This window comes from Canis lupus, chromosome 9 (genome assembly GCF_048164855.1).
Source record: "Canis lupus baileyi chromosome 9, mCanLup2.hap1, whole genome shotgun sequence".
NCBI classification, from domain to species: Eukaryota; Metazoa; Chordata; class Mammalia; order Carnivora; family Canidae; genus Canis; species Canis lupus.
In genome coordinates this window covers 58613462-58629520 of record NC_132846.1, presented here as the reverse complement: position 1 = coordinate 58629520, position 16059 = coordinate 58613462, and the positions used below count along the sequence as shown (strand labels likewise).

The following is a 16059-nucleotide window of genomic DNA, read 5'->3' as shown; positions in this document are numbered from 1 at the left end:
AGTCATTCCTTCAATTATTCATTATTGTTTCTACTTAGCAAATTTACTTTTCCCCATGCTGTGACATTTATTGTGCTAATAAGATATGTTCTAGGCTGTGAAGGGCTTATAATCTAGTGTTTATCACTTCTATCTAAAATCTATTATGTTTAATTTATTTTTATAAAGGGCACCTTATCTTACCACCAATGTGGAACAGGTTCTTACATGCCGCAAGTCCTCTGCTTGCACACTTTCAAGGATTGTAACATGAAAGTTTCTGTCAAAATATCAATGAATGTGTTTTCTGAACCTTACTATTCATCCCCACAGTAAAAATGAAAAAAGGACAATTTAAATCACAACTCTGGTAGTTGGCCATGACAAAGCATTTTAAATAAGACCCTCTACATGTTCTTCTAGATGGATGCTTGTCTTCATTTAGTTATTAGATTCTAAGAACACATCAAAGGCCAGTTACAATACAATCCGCTTAACACAGAATTTGGAATAATCAGCCCTGTTCTGGCCCTTGGATTTCCATTCAGAGTTATCTTTCCAGAACAGGCCCCAATATGAAATCCTGTGTTGTCAGCTCTACTCTGTGTGTAATAAAGACCCAAAGATATTGAGGAAGTGAGTTTGGGTGAGGACAGGGCACTAACTTGGATGGACAGCAGTTTTCGTGCCTGAATCTGAATCTGAAGAAGGCCAAACTTCCAGAAGTCCAGTGCAAGCCTTATATCTACATGAGATATCTGCTCCCTGTCTTTTCAGAATCAACTGCCTCTTTAATGGAGTTGGGGAGGAGTCAGGAAGATGGAAGAGAGACTTGAACATTACCAGAGTGAATGCAATGACACCACTGCCTCCTGTACCTTTTGGCTCCAGCCACTCCAGCTTTCTCGGTGTTCCTCAGTGTGATGGGCTTCTTTCTACTCTGGAACCTTAGACATGTTCCATTTTGTCCTCAAAGCAAATCTTCCCTGTAACCTGGTTAAAGAGTTTCCAGTTTCCAGTTTCCAGTTTTCAAACACCAGGAAGGTGCTCCTGATCTTCAGATGAAAGCTGATATTTTTCTCTTGTTTCATAGTTTGTAATATTGTATTCATGTGATTATTCAATACATTTGTGTTTCATCCAGTAGAATAGAGTTCTCATGGCTCAGGTCTTGAATCTCCAAGATGTTCTATCCCTAATACCTAGTGTGTTGGAGATGTTCAATACGAGCTTGTGGAATTTATGAAAGGATATATATGTTCCAGTGGCATTAATAGAAAAAAAAAAAGTATTACAAGCCATTCAATACTTCTGACTTTTCTTAGTTTATAAAGTTTGATGTGAATTAACCAGAACTTAGAAATTTCAAGAGTTTTGAATACAATAGAAAATGAAATAAAAAATGGAAAAGTGGCTTTATTTGTGATGACAAAACTATATTCTACTTTAGATAAATTAACAAGGTTAAAGTCAATTTAAGCAGTGGTATTTATTCTTTTCACCATAAAAATTAATTATCTGGCTTTTAAGATTAATAAGCACCTTCCTTTTTTGCCCTCTGTTTATATTTTTAAGGGACCCAAGTGAAATGCAAATTTGAATTTGGACTGGATTTTCAAGAATAACAAATGAAAAGTCAGCAAGTGTTCTAAATACTTTAATCTTTACCTACAAACTGGGCAAAGTACAGGTACATTAATTCTTGCTGATGGTTTATGTTGTATAGCTATTGAATCAATAATCTATTTATCAAACATGACATGCTTTCTATAAGTACTCTATGTTCCAAAGTGACAATGGAGCAAAAGTCAAATAAAAGTCTGAAAACTTTAACCATTGGTTACTTTCAGTTTTTTCCCCCCTCAGGTTAGTGAACTGATTCATTGAAATGATATGAAAAAAGTGAAGAAAATCAGATTCCATGCTGTTGAGTGAAAAGTGTGTCACTAAAGATTTAGAATCAATCAAATTATTCAGGAGAGAGAAGATAAGTTAAAGAAATCCTCATCCAAAAATCTTGACTCTGAAATGATTTAACAGGCAGAAGAATCAAAGACACTTTGTGATCATTATTTTATAGCAGCTGTAGAGTGTATCATATTTTGAGATGAGTTATCGTGATTTAACATTTAATTGCGAAGCATTGCCATGCATGAGATGAGTAATGGCAGAAAGTATTGGCCCAAAGGAGCATGAACTATTGGTACAAGATGATAGGAGGAGAGCAGCAGGTGATGGATGATGCCTGGGGAAGTAAAGTATAATGGAAGAAACCAATGACAGCATGGATGAGTCAGCTAGTTACCAGAAAGATAGGTCAGGAAAAACCTAGCAGATATCATGAGTCAGTCCACCAAGACCAGGAGATGATCCAAAAGGGGAAGGGTCAAGGTGACCACAGAGGCTTTGGGAAACAAGCTGCTGACACTCTAGCTCATTATCATCTTTTGGCATCCGTATCAAACTTGCTATTCAAAAGAGAGAGAGGAAGAGAGAAATAGGTAGGTAGATGATATAGAAATAGTATTTTAGGTTAAATGACACAGAAGAGTTTAATTAAGAGCATGTCTTTAATTTTTGCTTTAAAGATACAATGCTAAATCTTTTTGTGATAGAGAATTCCAACCCTAATATATTTACATGATTTGTAGATATGGGGATCATTTTAGTTTTAATCTTCCAATTCTCTCAATACCATTCATGTATTTAGTAACCAATATTCACAAACAGTTGAATTTGCCTTGGTAATCCAATATTTGTTGTGAAGATGAACTCCCCAAAATAGTTCTTTTAAGTGATAAATATAGTATAATATAATTTTTGAATATAACAGACATTCCCATAATGTTTTGATTTCTCAGGTTTCAAGGGCACATGCTACTCATAACATACAGTTATACCTTTGTAGATCAAAGTATCTAGGCTATGATAAGAGGCTTATGGTCTCAATAAGATTCTGGGGTTAGAAATTTGCATAAATTCATATCTAGCTGATCTCATGAGTTTCAGTGAAATCTCCAAGGATTGAAACTTAAAATGAATGCACTTTTTTTTCTAGGCCAGTTGAGAAATAAAAACAGTCTTAATTATTTCAAGCCTGTATAGTAGTGTACAGTGTAATTAACTCTGATGTGTGTTTCACACCCAATTAGAAGATATTTTAGCACCAAGATAATTGGACCCAGCAGCACCTGGGAAGTATAATCAAACAAGTTTATCACCACATATTATTGTCTTATGATCCTCTGCACTTTATGGTTTGCATAAAGAGAATGGTCAAGACATCTGGGAAAATGTTGCTCATTATTGAGGCTTTACCAAGACCCAACTCCAGTGCAAGGTATTACTGTTTATCTAAAGACTTCTAGGGGATCCCTGGGTGGCTCAGCGGTTTAGCGCTTGCCTTTGGCCCAGGGCGCGATCCTGGAGTCCCGGGATCGAGTCCCACATCAGGCTCCCTGCATGGAGCCTGCTTCACCTTCTGCCTGTGTCTCTGCCTCTCTCTCTCTCTCTCTATCATGAATAAATAAAAAATTAAAAAAAAAAGACCTCTACATTTTTCCTATGACTTCATAATGCTAGTGTTCCTTTTACTAATGATTTATCCGTTGATTATCAGGTTGATAATATCCATTTGCTTTCCTTCTTGATTGATGTTTTGCAATATTTTCTTGGTAAGGGGATAATCTGTTAACATATTTTTCCTTGGATTTCCTGGAGTTGGGGGTATAACCCATATTCTGGAATTTTCAGATGCCATCAACCACAGATTCAAAGGATCCATACTAGAAGTTCATGTAGAATAGTGTGGTCTGTGGACATGGAGACTGAAAGCTCACTAGAAATGCAGATCTTGGGACTCTGCCCCAGGCCTACTACGTCTGCACTTTAAGAAGATCCCCAAATAATGCTTATCTATGCCCATAAAAGTTTGAAAAATGTAGTCTAGCTAGAGTAAGAAATCCTTTATGATAGGGGCCATGGGTTGATTGTCTTTATAGTCCTGGTAGTGCCAGCACACATGATAATATGTCTGGAAGGAAACTAAGAAGGGAGGAAGGAAGAAAGGCAAGCAGACAGGCCTTGGACCTGATGGTCATGAGTCAGATGCTACAAATAGAGGGAGTCTTTAGGTATTATCTGAGCATGGGTGGTCTCAGAGTTCCCCCCAACCTTACCTTGATCCCTACTCTTTCTAGGATTGGTATTTCCAATTTGCTGCTGACTCTAGGCTCATATTTAGATCCTTAGTTTAGGCCCCAGCCACCCCTTTTGAGTCCTGACCCTCTATTATCAAGATGAGTATAGCCATGACTTTCTGGCTTTAGACAAACACAAGGCTACAGTCATCATTTTTAAAATAGTTTTACCAAAAAGCAATGGCAATTCATTTAATCAAGCCTACTTAGATAAAGCTTTCTCATCTCCTTGGATTTTTGCTGTTGTTCCTGATTTAAGTAACATGTCATGAGAATATCCTGACAAAAAAGACACTATCCATATGCAAAAAGTATAGTATCTTTTTCTGCCTCATGCAAGAAAATCCAATTTTTTCCCTAGTGTAGTTTTTAGACAAGGGAAACATACCAGTGTCCTGTAAATTCTGACTTTGTTCCTATAGGCAAGTAAGGCTTCTTTTTCTTCTCCAACATATTTTTTGGAGAACTATACAATCACTTATAATCACCTTAGAATATTTTGTTATTATACTAGAGTACTTTAAATAATGTTTAGTACTACATTTTGAACCAATTTTAAAATATTTACTGAGTCAAGTAATAAAAAGTATACTAATGCTAAAGTGAAAGTTAATGGATGCTGAGGAAATGCTTCTTGAGAATTTAATGCCTTGGTCTATTTATTTGTGATTCTATGTTCTTTAAAATGACAACTCTACTGGGTGCTGGATAAAAATGTATAAAAGTATATACAAATAATATAAATAAATATGAATATGAATATGAATATAAATATAAATATAAATACAAATATAAATACCACTGGGGCACCTGGGTGGCCCAATCCATGAAGCAGTCAGTTTTTTGTTTTGGCTCAGGTCATGATCTCAGGATCCTGGGATTGAGCCCCAGCTTAAGATTCATTCTCTCCCTCCCCCTCTACCCCTCCCCATTTCGTTTGCTCTCTCTCTCTCTCTCTCTCTCTCATATAAATGAATAAATTTTTAAAAAGATAAATGCCCATTGGCTTTGAAAAATAACAATATGTTTAGGAAAATAAAATGTGAATATAAATTGTACAATTAGAACATGAAACGTGTCAAGAGAGACTTTTAGGTCTTAGAAATACAAGAACGCTGCCAGCTGGTTTAGTATGTAAAGGGTTCGCATAGAGGAGATAGTGAAGCCCAAAGGTTTTAAAGGCAAATATCATCATTTATTACCTGGAAATCGGGGGAAGGACTTGATGTGGTCATTTCACATTGGGAAAGTTAATGAGTAAACCATGATTTCTAAATAGCACTGACAAGTTACCTCTTTAAAAATCACAGTATTCCATCCTTGGACCTTAAGATAGACTTATTGCTAAGAGGTGGGGTGGGGAGAAGAAAAAAGTAAAAGAAAAGAAAACCTTCTATATACTTCAATAGACTCAGATAGGCTTATGGTCATGGTGACCAGAAAACAAGTCAGCAAGAAATGTTTTAAAGCTATATTATTTCAACGAAGTAGCTAAGTCTATTTAAAAGATAAAGAAAAAAAAAAGTTTTGTTCCATAGGACAGTCAGGAATTATGTGGGTGCATGAGGGTGTCCATATTTCATATAAAACTCTAATGTCTTTTCTTATGAAATGTTTACTTTTCCATGGGCATTGACTCTTCCAAATACATTTTAGTGTATTTTTCACTCTGTATTCAGTAGCCACATGTTTAGTGTTTGGCAAATTTCCATAGGTGACATGTGGTGAGAAGAGTCATGAACAAGTTCCCCATTATTTGTTTCCTGTTGCTTACTTTACTGGAAGCTCAAATGGGGGTTTCCAAGCTGTAAAGTTTTGTTTTCAATAGCACATTACATTTTGAAGAAGAAGAAGAAGAAGAAGAAGAAGAAGAAGAAGAAGAAGAAGAAGAAGAAGAAGAAGAAGAAGGAGGAGGAGGAGGAGGAGGAGGAGGAGGAGGAGGAGGAGGGGGAGGAGGAGGAGGAGGACAAAGAAGGAGGAAGAGGAATGGAGAGGGAGAAGAGAAGAAGAAAATAAAAAAGGACGTTTGAGGTTTTGGGCTTCATAGAAATATCCACAAGGAGAAATCAAAACTTCTAAATATTGATCCTCAGTGTAGAACTTCTAACTATTGATCTCAATCTCCCTGTTGAGAACTTGCAATTTTGCCATTCTAGGCAGATCTCAGCCAGAATGATTTCATATTTAATCAGCTTTTTGATGTAGAAAAGTATTAAAAGCTTACTGAACATCTCCAATTCCTCTACCTCTCTGGATTTGCTCTCCTCTACAACTATGGAGCCCTTTGTGGTTGGATTTGCAAAGCCTTTGGAAGTCTGACTCTTTTGCCACCCATGTTCTTAGCCCACTAGCTCTTGGCTTTTCAGATTTGTGAGTAGCCAGAGAAGATTTTAAAAATTCAGCAGTGCTTGGCCAACATAAACTAATTTTCATGGACTATTAACACACTCAATTATATGACCTATAGTTTCTGTGGGTCTGATGTCTTCACTCCCTTTATATTCATGACTCCAGGCATAGACTTAATGTTTTGGGGCTCCTGGGATACCATACTCAGGAGCAGAATGACTAATAAATATGCTCAATGTCTCAGAATCCAAACAGAGAAGTGGTTTAGGTTTAGAACCCACTCCCCATGAAAGTATAAAATTCTAAAGCATGACTCAATGAAAGGTTCTTTAGAACTTTAATCCTTGAAATACTTCCATGTATGTGTGTGTTGGAAGAAGGTATTACTAGTAATAGAATATTCCAGAATAAAATGTTCATAGTAGGAAGAGTGTGAGGATCTCAGATAGTTCTTATCTGGGATTATGGTTGTTTAACACAACACAGAACAACAGAGAAACATTAAAAAAAAAAAAAACAGAAGACAGATAACTTCCCAAATGTTTTTTTTTTAACTGGTGTATAGATGAAATATGAAATGTTATGACATTTGGGGCTTGCTCTTAAGAAGGCTCAGTTGCTCACAAGGCAAGAGGTTTGATTCTTCTATCATTTGATACACAGCTGTTTAAATACAGTAGGCTTAGACAAATGACCTAAAAACATTTGCACTTGAGCTTGCTTCCTCAAAGGTTAAAATAAAAGTTTTACTTTTACAGTAGGAGAAAAGGGCATTGGGAGTATTTCTTCAACATAAGGAATGGAGGAAAGAAGATAATAATGTTGAACAGACTCAAACACAGACTTCCAAAATACGTGAGTGCCTTTCTCCTGTGCCACTATCCTTTCATACGCCCACCTGATCCAGCAGGTGCTCTGATTGCAAAGGTAGAAAATATTTCATCAAATCCCCATGAAATAACCTCTCTCTATCATACTACCACTGGTCCCTTAGTTTTTTTTTTTTTTTTTCTCCAAGAAAAAGATCAGCACGTTACTCTGGATCCCTGGAGTTAGTTTCATTGTGTGCATTTGTACAGATAATTTGCTTCAACTACAGAGTTGCTTGGGTCAAAACTTTCAGAATAGATAACCAACAAATAGTTAAATATAAATAGAAGGAGAAAAAAAATAAATAGAAGGAGGCAGCACAGTGCAGATGGTCTTCTTCTTTTGTGGGCCTCAGTGTCCATAGACTGCAAAGATTCTCTATAGATTTGCAAGCTTATTCTTTTCCAGTTTTAAGGGCCCAATAGACCTTCTGATGACACCTGAAGGAGGTAGACCCCCTGCTGTGCCCCTTACTATGATGGGCCTAAATCACCAGGCTTTTCCTACCTGCCAAAGTCTTTAATTAATCCTTTCCTATCTATGCCCTTTTTTCTGTCTGGAAATTTCTATAGTTCTCTGTACCATCACAAAAGAATGGGGCTATATTTTATTCACACACACATATAGCTGTGTGTTACTGATTTAATAACTACTCTTGTTAATCTCATGTGCTGGGCGTGCTTGAAGGCCATCAACGTATTCCTTCAAATGAAATATTTGTCTTCAGAAAATAGAAGATTTAGTAACTCTAAGGTAGAATTTGGCATATAGGGGGAGGCTGGCAGAGAGGAAATTTAGGGCAGTTGCTTGAGATCACAATGATGGTTGAGATCCATGGAGGTAGGCTGCCTCATTCATTGTCAGTAAGAGGATACATTGTGTGACCTCTCCCCAAAGGCAAATGCAAGTCAAGAGCCTTCAAAAGTTCATTAACTTTGGTCCAATTATTCCATTCCCGACATCTTGTCCTCAGTAAATGACCAAAAGTTCACATAATTATTCATTTGTTAATGATGAAGAAAGAATAATAATATTTTTAATAATGCTAAGAACTAATTTTATTGAGTGCTTACTGTGGACTGTACTGTGAAATGTCATTGACGTGCCTTATCTAATCTAGTCTTGACCCAGCAAGACTCGGAATGAAGTATTATTTCTATACTAACATTAACAGTGGGGAAAACGAGATTTAGGAAGGTTAAAATATCAGAAGGTTAAATGGACATAGCTGGGAAGTTAAGGAGGTAGGTAACCTGACCTGGGTTTGGAGCTCTTTTGCAGTGCACAAACTACACACTTGTACATGGAAGCCATGGTCTGACTCTAGTGGTCACCTCCTTAACTGCTGTAATCAAACTACTGTTCTGTTTCAAGAAATATAGTGACTAGATGAGATTGGCCTAAAGCATTACTGTTGCTGCCACATGCTGCTGAAGTACGTGGACCTCATCGAGGAGCATCTCAACTAGGCACCTCTGGAGAAGTGATCATCTTGTCACTTCTCAGCTTCTGCTGAGCTCACCAGAAACAGTGTCTTGCCCACAGTTCATTCCAGTAAGGTGTAGATAGCATGGAGTATGCCCATCCACTGCCTGTGGGGTGTGTGTGTCTTCTGTCCTGGAAAGAACTGTCCAGTAAACATCTTTGCAGAACCATAAGAAGGTCCAAAACAAACAAACAAAACAAAACAAAACAAAACAAAACAAAACACCTCACAGCCACATTTATCCAAGAGCTCCCCTGCATTGCCCTGGTTAGATACTGCTTTAAGTTTCTTAGAAATAATAAAGGTCTGGATGACAGGAGGTCCTAGGAGAAGCAGAGGACTAGGAAATGGGACTGCAATGTGTTATCTCTCAGACACATGGATGGTACTAAAAGATTTCTTGGTCTTCTGTGGTTGGTCAAACTCTTGAACGTGGAACCTCTGATTTCTTGTCTGCACAATGTAGCTACTGAGAGCTTATCATAAGTTTGTTGCTCTGATAAAATGAGATGAAGTACTATACTGAAGATACTGTTATATGAGATGCTTCGTTCCTTTGCAATTTCTGGAATTACATTACCCATTAATAAAAGCTCATGATAATCCAGGGTAGTTTTGAAGTTATATTTATGATTGTAGATATGTTTAGGGCCTACAAATGCTTTTTATGCTTTTTAACATTGGACACAGTAACATGATACTTTGCTTTCATAAATGATATTTTCCTGAGGTGTAGTAAGTAGGAAGAGGAGATTATTTAGAGTCAAAGCTCAAAAGGTGGTGGGCTATTATGGACCATCGATGGCTTCATGAACATTTGGCTATTGTTTGAGATAACAGTTCAATACCAATTAAATTGTAGTTAAAATGATTATGATCTGGAGATAGTGCTTTTTAAAAAGATAAAATATTTTAGAATTCTATTCAGAAGATGAACTTAATCAGTTATTTGAGGGTAGATTTTGTATTTTAGTTGCATTAGTGAGCATATCAGGAAATTATCTCACTTAGAACTATGAACCAATTGAGCTTTTCTTTTAAAAAGTCTGTCCAAGATGTTTTTTCCATTCTATGATATTGCAGATGGTTAAAAAAATTAAAAATTGCTTCAACTCAATTCAACAAATGCCTGTTTGATGTCTAGCATGGGCCATATCCTTTGTTAGGTACCAGAAGTTCAAAATAGAAAAAAAAAAACAAAAAAAAAAAACAAAAAAAAAAACAAGCTCTCTGCCCTCAGGGATATTATAGTATAAGACAAAATGGACATTAAACATTTTATTAGAAGTGATGCAAAAGTAGAAAGGGCTATATTTTGCCTGTTATAATCTTTTGAGGTTTCCCTTCCAAGTACCTATAGGGAAGTCTTTATGCAGATGAGAATATTGGTCCTTTATTGAGATATAATTGACATTAACATTGCGTAAGTTTAAAGTGTATAACATGACAAATTTATAAACGCAAAGTATATTTATATATTGCAAAATGATTACCACAATAAGGTGAGTTAGCACATCCGTCACTTCATAGTTAAAATTTTTGTGTGTGTGGTGAGAGCTTTTTACTCTTTTAGCAACTTTCAAGTATAAAATATAGTGTTAACTATAGTCACTATATTGTACATTACATCCCCAGAATTTATTCATCTTAAAACTAGAAGTTTTTACCCTTTGACCACCTTTATCTATTTCCTCCATCTCTAATGCCTGATCCTGGCAGCAACCGATCTGCTCTCCATTTCTATGAGCCTGATGTTTTTAGATTCCACATATTATTTAGCAAGATAATATATCTGTCTTTGTTGAATTTATTTCACTTGGTATAATATCCTCAAGGTTTATTCATATCGTTGCAAATGGCAGGATTCCCTTCTTTTTACTGCCAAATAATATTCCATTGTGTATACGTATACCACATTTTTTTATCCATTCATCTGTTAATGGATATAGGTTGTTTCTATGTCTAGACCATTGTGAATAATGAATGCTGCAGTGAACACAGACGTGCAAATACCTCTTCAAGATGGTGATTTCATTTCCTTCAGACATACATCCAGAGGTAAGAATGCTGGATCAGGGCAGCCCCAGTGGCCCAGCAGTTTAGCGCCACCTTCGGCCCAGGGTGTGATCCTGGAGACCTGGGATGAGTTTCACATTGGGCTCCCTGCATGGAGCCTGCTTCTCCCTCTGCCTGTGTCTCTGCCTCTCTCTCTCTCTCTCTGTCTCTCATGAATAAATAAATAAAATCTTAAAAAAAAAAAAAAAAGAAATGCTGGACCGTAGGGTAGTTCTAGTTTTACTCTTTTGTGGAAACTTCATATTGTTTTCCATTGTGGATGTACCAATCTACAGAGAATATTGGTCTTGCTTCTCAAATTTCAAAACAAATGTTTAGCTCTCTCTGCTCACCTGGTGCTTAAGATTTATGGATACTTTCTTAAGTAGCAATTGAAATCAGATATCCTTGCACTATATGTTATAAAACATTCTGACATTAGAAATTAAATCTATTATAGATAATCTTATTTACTTAGCCTTGTAAGTATTCTACTAATATCCTTTCATAAAATTAAATACATAGAAAATTATACACACAGACTTTATTAACATAGGCTCCAATTCACTTATTTGTGCTTCAATGTAATGGTGTTGCATTATCAATACACATGTATCACTTGACTGTACAGTACATTTTTTTATACATTGTGCTTAAGATGCACACTCAAGCTGAGCTTCTGTTTCAGAATATGACAATAGAAAATATTTCTTTTAAATGAGTGCTATATTAACTTCTATAAGATAAAAACGTATATAATTTATTGTATTACCTTTGTTTCCCCAGCTGCCACGAGGCTCCAATTTAAAAGTCAAGTGGATGATAATATTTCTTCCATCTTCCCTAGTGGTTGAACTACTTGCATCACTTTTTAATTTATGGTTTTAATCTCCTGTCTTGTTCTAATGAGAATTGTCTTAGTGAATGTCCCGTTTGCTACACATCATCTCTAAACTATTTTATACTGAGAGAAGCTATAAGGCAATCAAAGAAATAAAGTTGCAACGTCCCACACACTTCATTTTGCCACGGTGTTCAGTTTGGTTGTTAACATCTGTCCGGGCTTTTGACATATTTTAGCCCACTGTGTGGTTTAACATCAAATACCTCAAGGCATTTTAAAATCCAATTAATACCCTACCATTTTGTGAAATAAATAAGGAAAGTCACAGATAAACAGCTTAGACAAAGGTAAACCGGAGACAAAATTAATTCCTAAGATGGGACTTCCACTTGCAATGAGAGAAAGAGAAAGTGCCACTGATTTATTAGTAATTGATTCAAAATGACCCAGGGTCGGTTCTGTCGAAGAGGTACATTTCACAAGTAGAAAAGATGAAAGAAATCCTCTCAGGTTTGGATTTATAGCTCAGCTTTTGTAATTCAAAGAGAAAGCATCACAAACTGAGTTGCCAGCTGTTTTGTAACTCACTTGGCAATCAATAATTCAGGTAAACATTAACTCAGAGTAAATCCAGTATCTTGGTACCTTCATGTCTGCAGGTCTGTAGAGGCCAATCTGCTTCGAGAGAAGACAAGATCTGTTTTTATCAGTGCTCTTAATAAAGTGAAAGCAGCCACCTGAACAGCCTGGCACACTCAGTGGAAAGTTATCTGTGCTCCCTCCTGTCGTGACTAGACCACTGGGTTGACCCTGTCCTCCTCTTGAGACCTCTGGGACCCCAGGTACTTAGGATAAACTTTCAATTCTTTTGAAATACAAATTTCCAACCCTGGAGAATGTCACGTAGTATATTTCTTGATTAGATGCCACTAGCATGGCACTTTACAGGGGGAGACATGGAGCAATGTTTTATTATTCAATAAAACAAAGTCTCAACGATGAGTGTAAAAACACGAATGAAATCATTGGTTTCGGAAAACACACCCTAAACCTCTTTCTTTTGATATTTTTAAAAACAAAATGACAACTACAAAAGTTGTCTGTAGTTACCGCCTAAGCAGAGTCGGGTACATTGCGGTTATTGTCATAATTCAAACCTAAGACTTCTGCCAATACCTATCATCCATGGCAACAAGCAGTTACCCACCCTGCTATGCAAGTTTCAGCAGAGAGACTGAGCCATCTTTTGAATGAATCAAGAATTTGCCAAAATGCCAATAGAAATATCAAATACAAAGATTTGCTGAAATATTTCCTTGAGATTGGTGTTTGAAGAAAAACTCTTGGCACACAATTAAAGCTGGAAGCTTGTTATTACTCTGATTAGTCATTTGCTAAGTGATGCAATTTGTATTTCCTCCTCATCCTCTTTTTATTTTTCTATTTGTGTGTGTGTGTGTGGATCATCTCTATTTGGATTACAGTAAACTGCTATTCAAAGAGGTTAAGGTTTTGCTAAAATCAACTTTGCTTCTGGTAATAACAATTTCCTTTATTAAAGCTCTTTTCATTGAATGAAATGCAGAACAGTTCGAAGATTATATAAGATCCAAGTCTATCTCGTCATTAAAACGCAAAAGACCTTCAATACTTTTGACACACCTACAGCTTTTTCTTGGCACTTCTACTTCCACTCAGCTAAATGGTGGCAAGTTCCAGATTTCTCAAAACAACCCCCAAGTTCCCTTCCTACTCACCCTGTTCTTCAATCTGGAAAATATCCTGGTATGGATTTCAGAAGTACTGCCTGATTTCTTAAGCCCTAGATGTTTGGTAGCCAAGGAATGTGTTACTATTTCTAAAGTAAATAATTAAGCCATCCAAAGGAGGGGGGGGGGGAGAACAAAACACTGAAAGAATTAGAGCGATGTAGTACTTGCTTCCATTCCATTTCTGTGCTGGATCTTTATAGTTTCATGCTTCTTTTTGCCTAAAGGATAAAATGAGAAAAAATTTTTAAAGATTTTATTTATTTATACATGAGAGACACAGAGACATAGGCAGAGGGGGAAGCAGGTTCTCCTTCAAGGAGCCTGATGTGGGACTCGATCCCGGACCCCTTCTGCCTTGAGCCGAAGGCAGATGCTCAAATGTTGAGCCACCCAGGGGTCCCACAAATGAGAAAATTTTTAAATAATCATTGTTTATCTTTTCTTTTTGCATTTTTTCTTGAAGTATAATTTACATACCACAAAACTCACACATTATAAGAGAATACATTTAATTTTAATAAATTTAAGGAGTGTAAAACTATCACCCCAATCCACCTTTAAAACATTTGCATCATCTTCCAAAATTCTCTACAGCTTATTTGTCATCAATTAACCCTTAACATAACAGGAAGCTAAAAGAAAAAAGGAGGTGTTCTTGGTTAAGTCAGGAAGTGTCATTTTGAGGACTGTATGACAGCAGCTTGAATGCTTGGATAGTGAGTTGACAATGAACTTGGAACAATTGAAGGTATTTTGATGGAGTTATTTTGAATTCATAATAAGTAATCATGCAGACTAAAACTTTGTGGGACACACAGAAGATAATGAGAGCAAATACTTATATGGTGCTAATATCGTACCGGGTACCCTTCTAACCACTCTAATGTAGGTTTCCTTTTGTAATCTACACAATAACCCTATGAGAATGTACCACTTTACCACTACCATTCCCTTTTCTCAGGTAAGGAAAGAGAGGCCCAGATAGATAAATTAAATAAATACATAAGGGATGGAACTTGGATTCAAACATAGTTAAGTCTCACTCTAAAATCCACATGGTTGCTGACCGCTCTACTCTACTCATCAGTGTAACCCAAGTTTTAAAGTCTGGCTAAGCAAAAGGAAAACATTGTCTAAGTTGGAGCCAACTGATGAGCGGAAGTTGAGGTTCCAGGACCCAGAATAAAATAGACCAGGAAGAGATGTCTTTGCCCAGAGCTAAGGCTATTTCAACCTGGCTGCCCTACCGGTAACACAAGCAGACATGTTGGTGTCAAGTTCAATGTTTTGGTGGGAGTGAGAGGGAAGCAGGAAATGGGTAGGAACTAGGCAAGCACACTTGCAACAGCTGTGTCTTGGAATGAGTCTTCTCTGGCACAAGCCTACGCTCTTCATTTCTGCAAACAAAGCGATATCCGCTAAAGACTGTGTGTCCGTGTTTAGCTTGATATTTTTCTATTCTCCTTTTTTCTTGATCTGCTCAATTAATATTTTCCTTTTCTTAGGCTCCCCCTCCCTACCCAGCCCACCCTGCACTCTTTTTCCAGATGTGTGACAACCACTTTTGGTCTCTAAACAGATTTCAGACTAATTTGTTTAATGGCTGTCTGTTCTCCATTTTGCTGATACTGGAGGATTTTAGAAGCCTAAGGAGACTTCTATGGAAGCTGTTCCATGGTAATTCAAGTTCTAAGTCTGTGAATATATGTTCTGGCAGCTTTGTGGACTCAAGTACTTCCTGGAGTCTAGGGCCAAAATGGGAAACACAGCTGGGGCAGATGTTCTGGACCTAGAGTTGCCTTCTTGGTTTTAAAAGCTGAGAGATTCAGATTGTTTAAGGGTCTCTGCGAAGCTAAGCCAGGTGAAGCGATGGGAGCCGCACCAATAAATGCATTTCCATATACTCACTGCTCTGGGCTTTTAGGATTATTTTGGCAACAGTTTGTGAAAATGACCAGCCTATTTGATACCTAGAAAGGAAAAGAGAAAAAAAAATGAAGATGTAATGTTATAGACAACAACAAATGGACATTAAAATTATCCCATTGGAATGACATGCAAGCTTGGCAGATTGAGTTAAGAGACAGATCCCCCCATAATAAATTGTCTAAAAACTTCACAGCAAAGGCACATTTTTCAAGAACAGACAGGAAAGAATATCCATCCCAATGGTGTTTCTTTCCAAAGAAGTAAGTAGCCATCTCTTGTTAACTTTCATTAGTCAAACCACATCACCATAAAATGTGTTTCTGAGACCCCGTATATAAAATAACTGGATGTTTGCCCATTTAATATCCATACAATTCTCTTTTCAGCACACTGCTTCATTTTAGCTGTTATTTTCTAAGATGAAATATATTTAGTCATTTCTGAAAAACAAAGGTTATATAAGGAGTTTCCCAGGTTTTTGTTTTTCTCTGCTTTCTAACCACAGTTACAAAGTTTCCCTAATTGTTATTGAATAATTGCACCATCCATGCAAGAGCACTTGCATCAGTCGACAAT

General features: G+C 36.8%; 1 long non-coding RNA gene across 1 annotated transcript in view; it reads right to left on the bottom strand.

The window, feature by feature from the left end:
• Positions 1-16059, bottom strand: part of LOC140640343 (uncharacterized) — a 79304-nt gene that overhangs the window by 53301 nt on the left and 9944 nt on the right. Inside the window, exons 2-3 of the long non-coding RNA XR_012037021.1 lie at positions 15463-15524; positions 13540-13772 (exon numbers count right to left, since the gene is read on the bottom strand). This is a non-coding gene — a long non-coding RNA (uncharacterized lncRNA). The remainder of the gene's footprint in view (positions 1-13539; positions 13773-15462; positions 15525-16059) is intronic.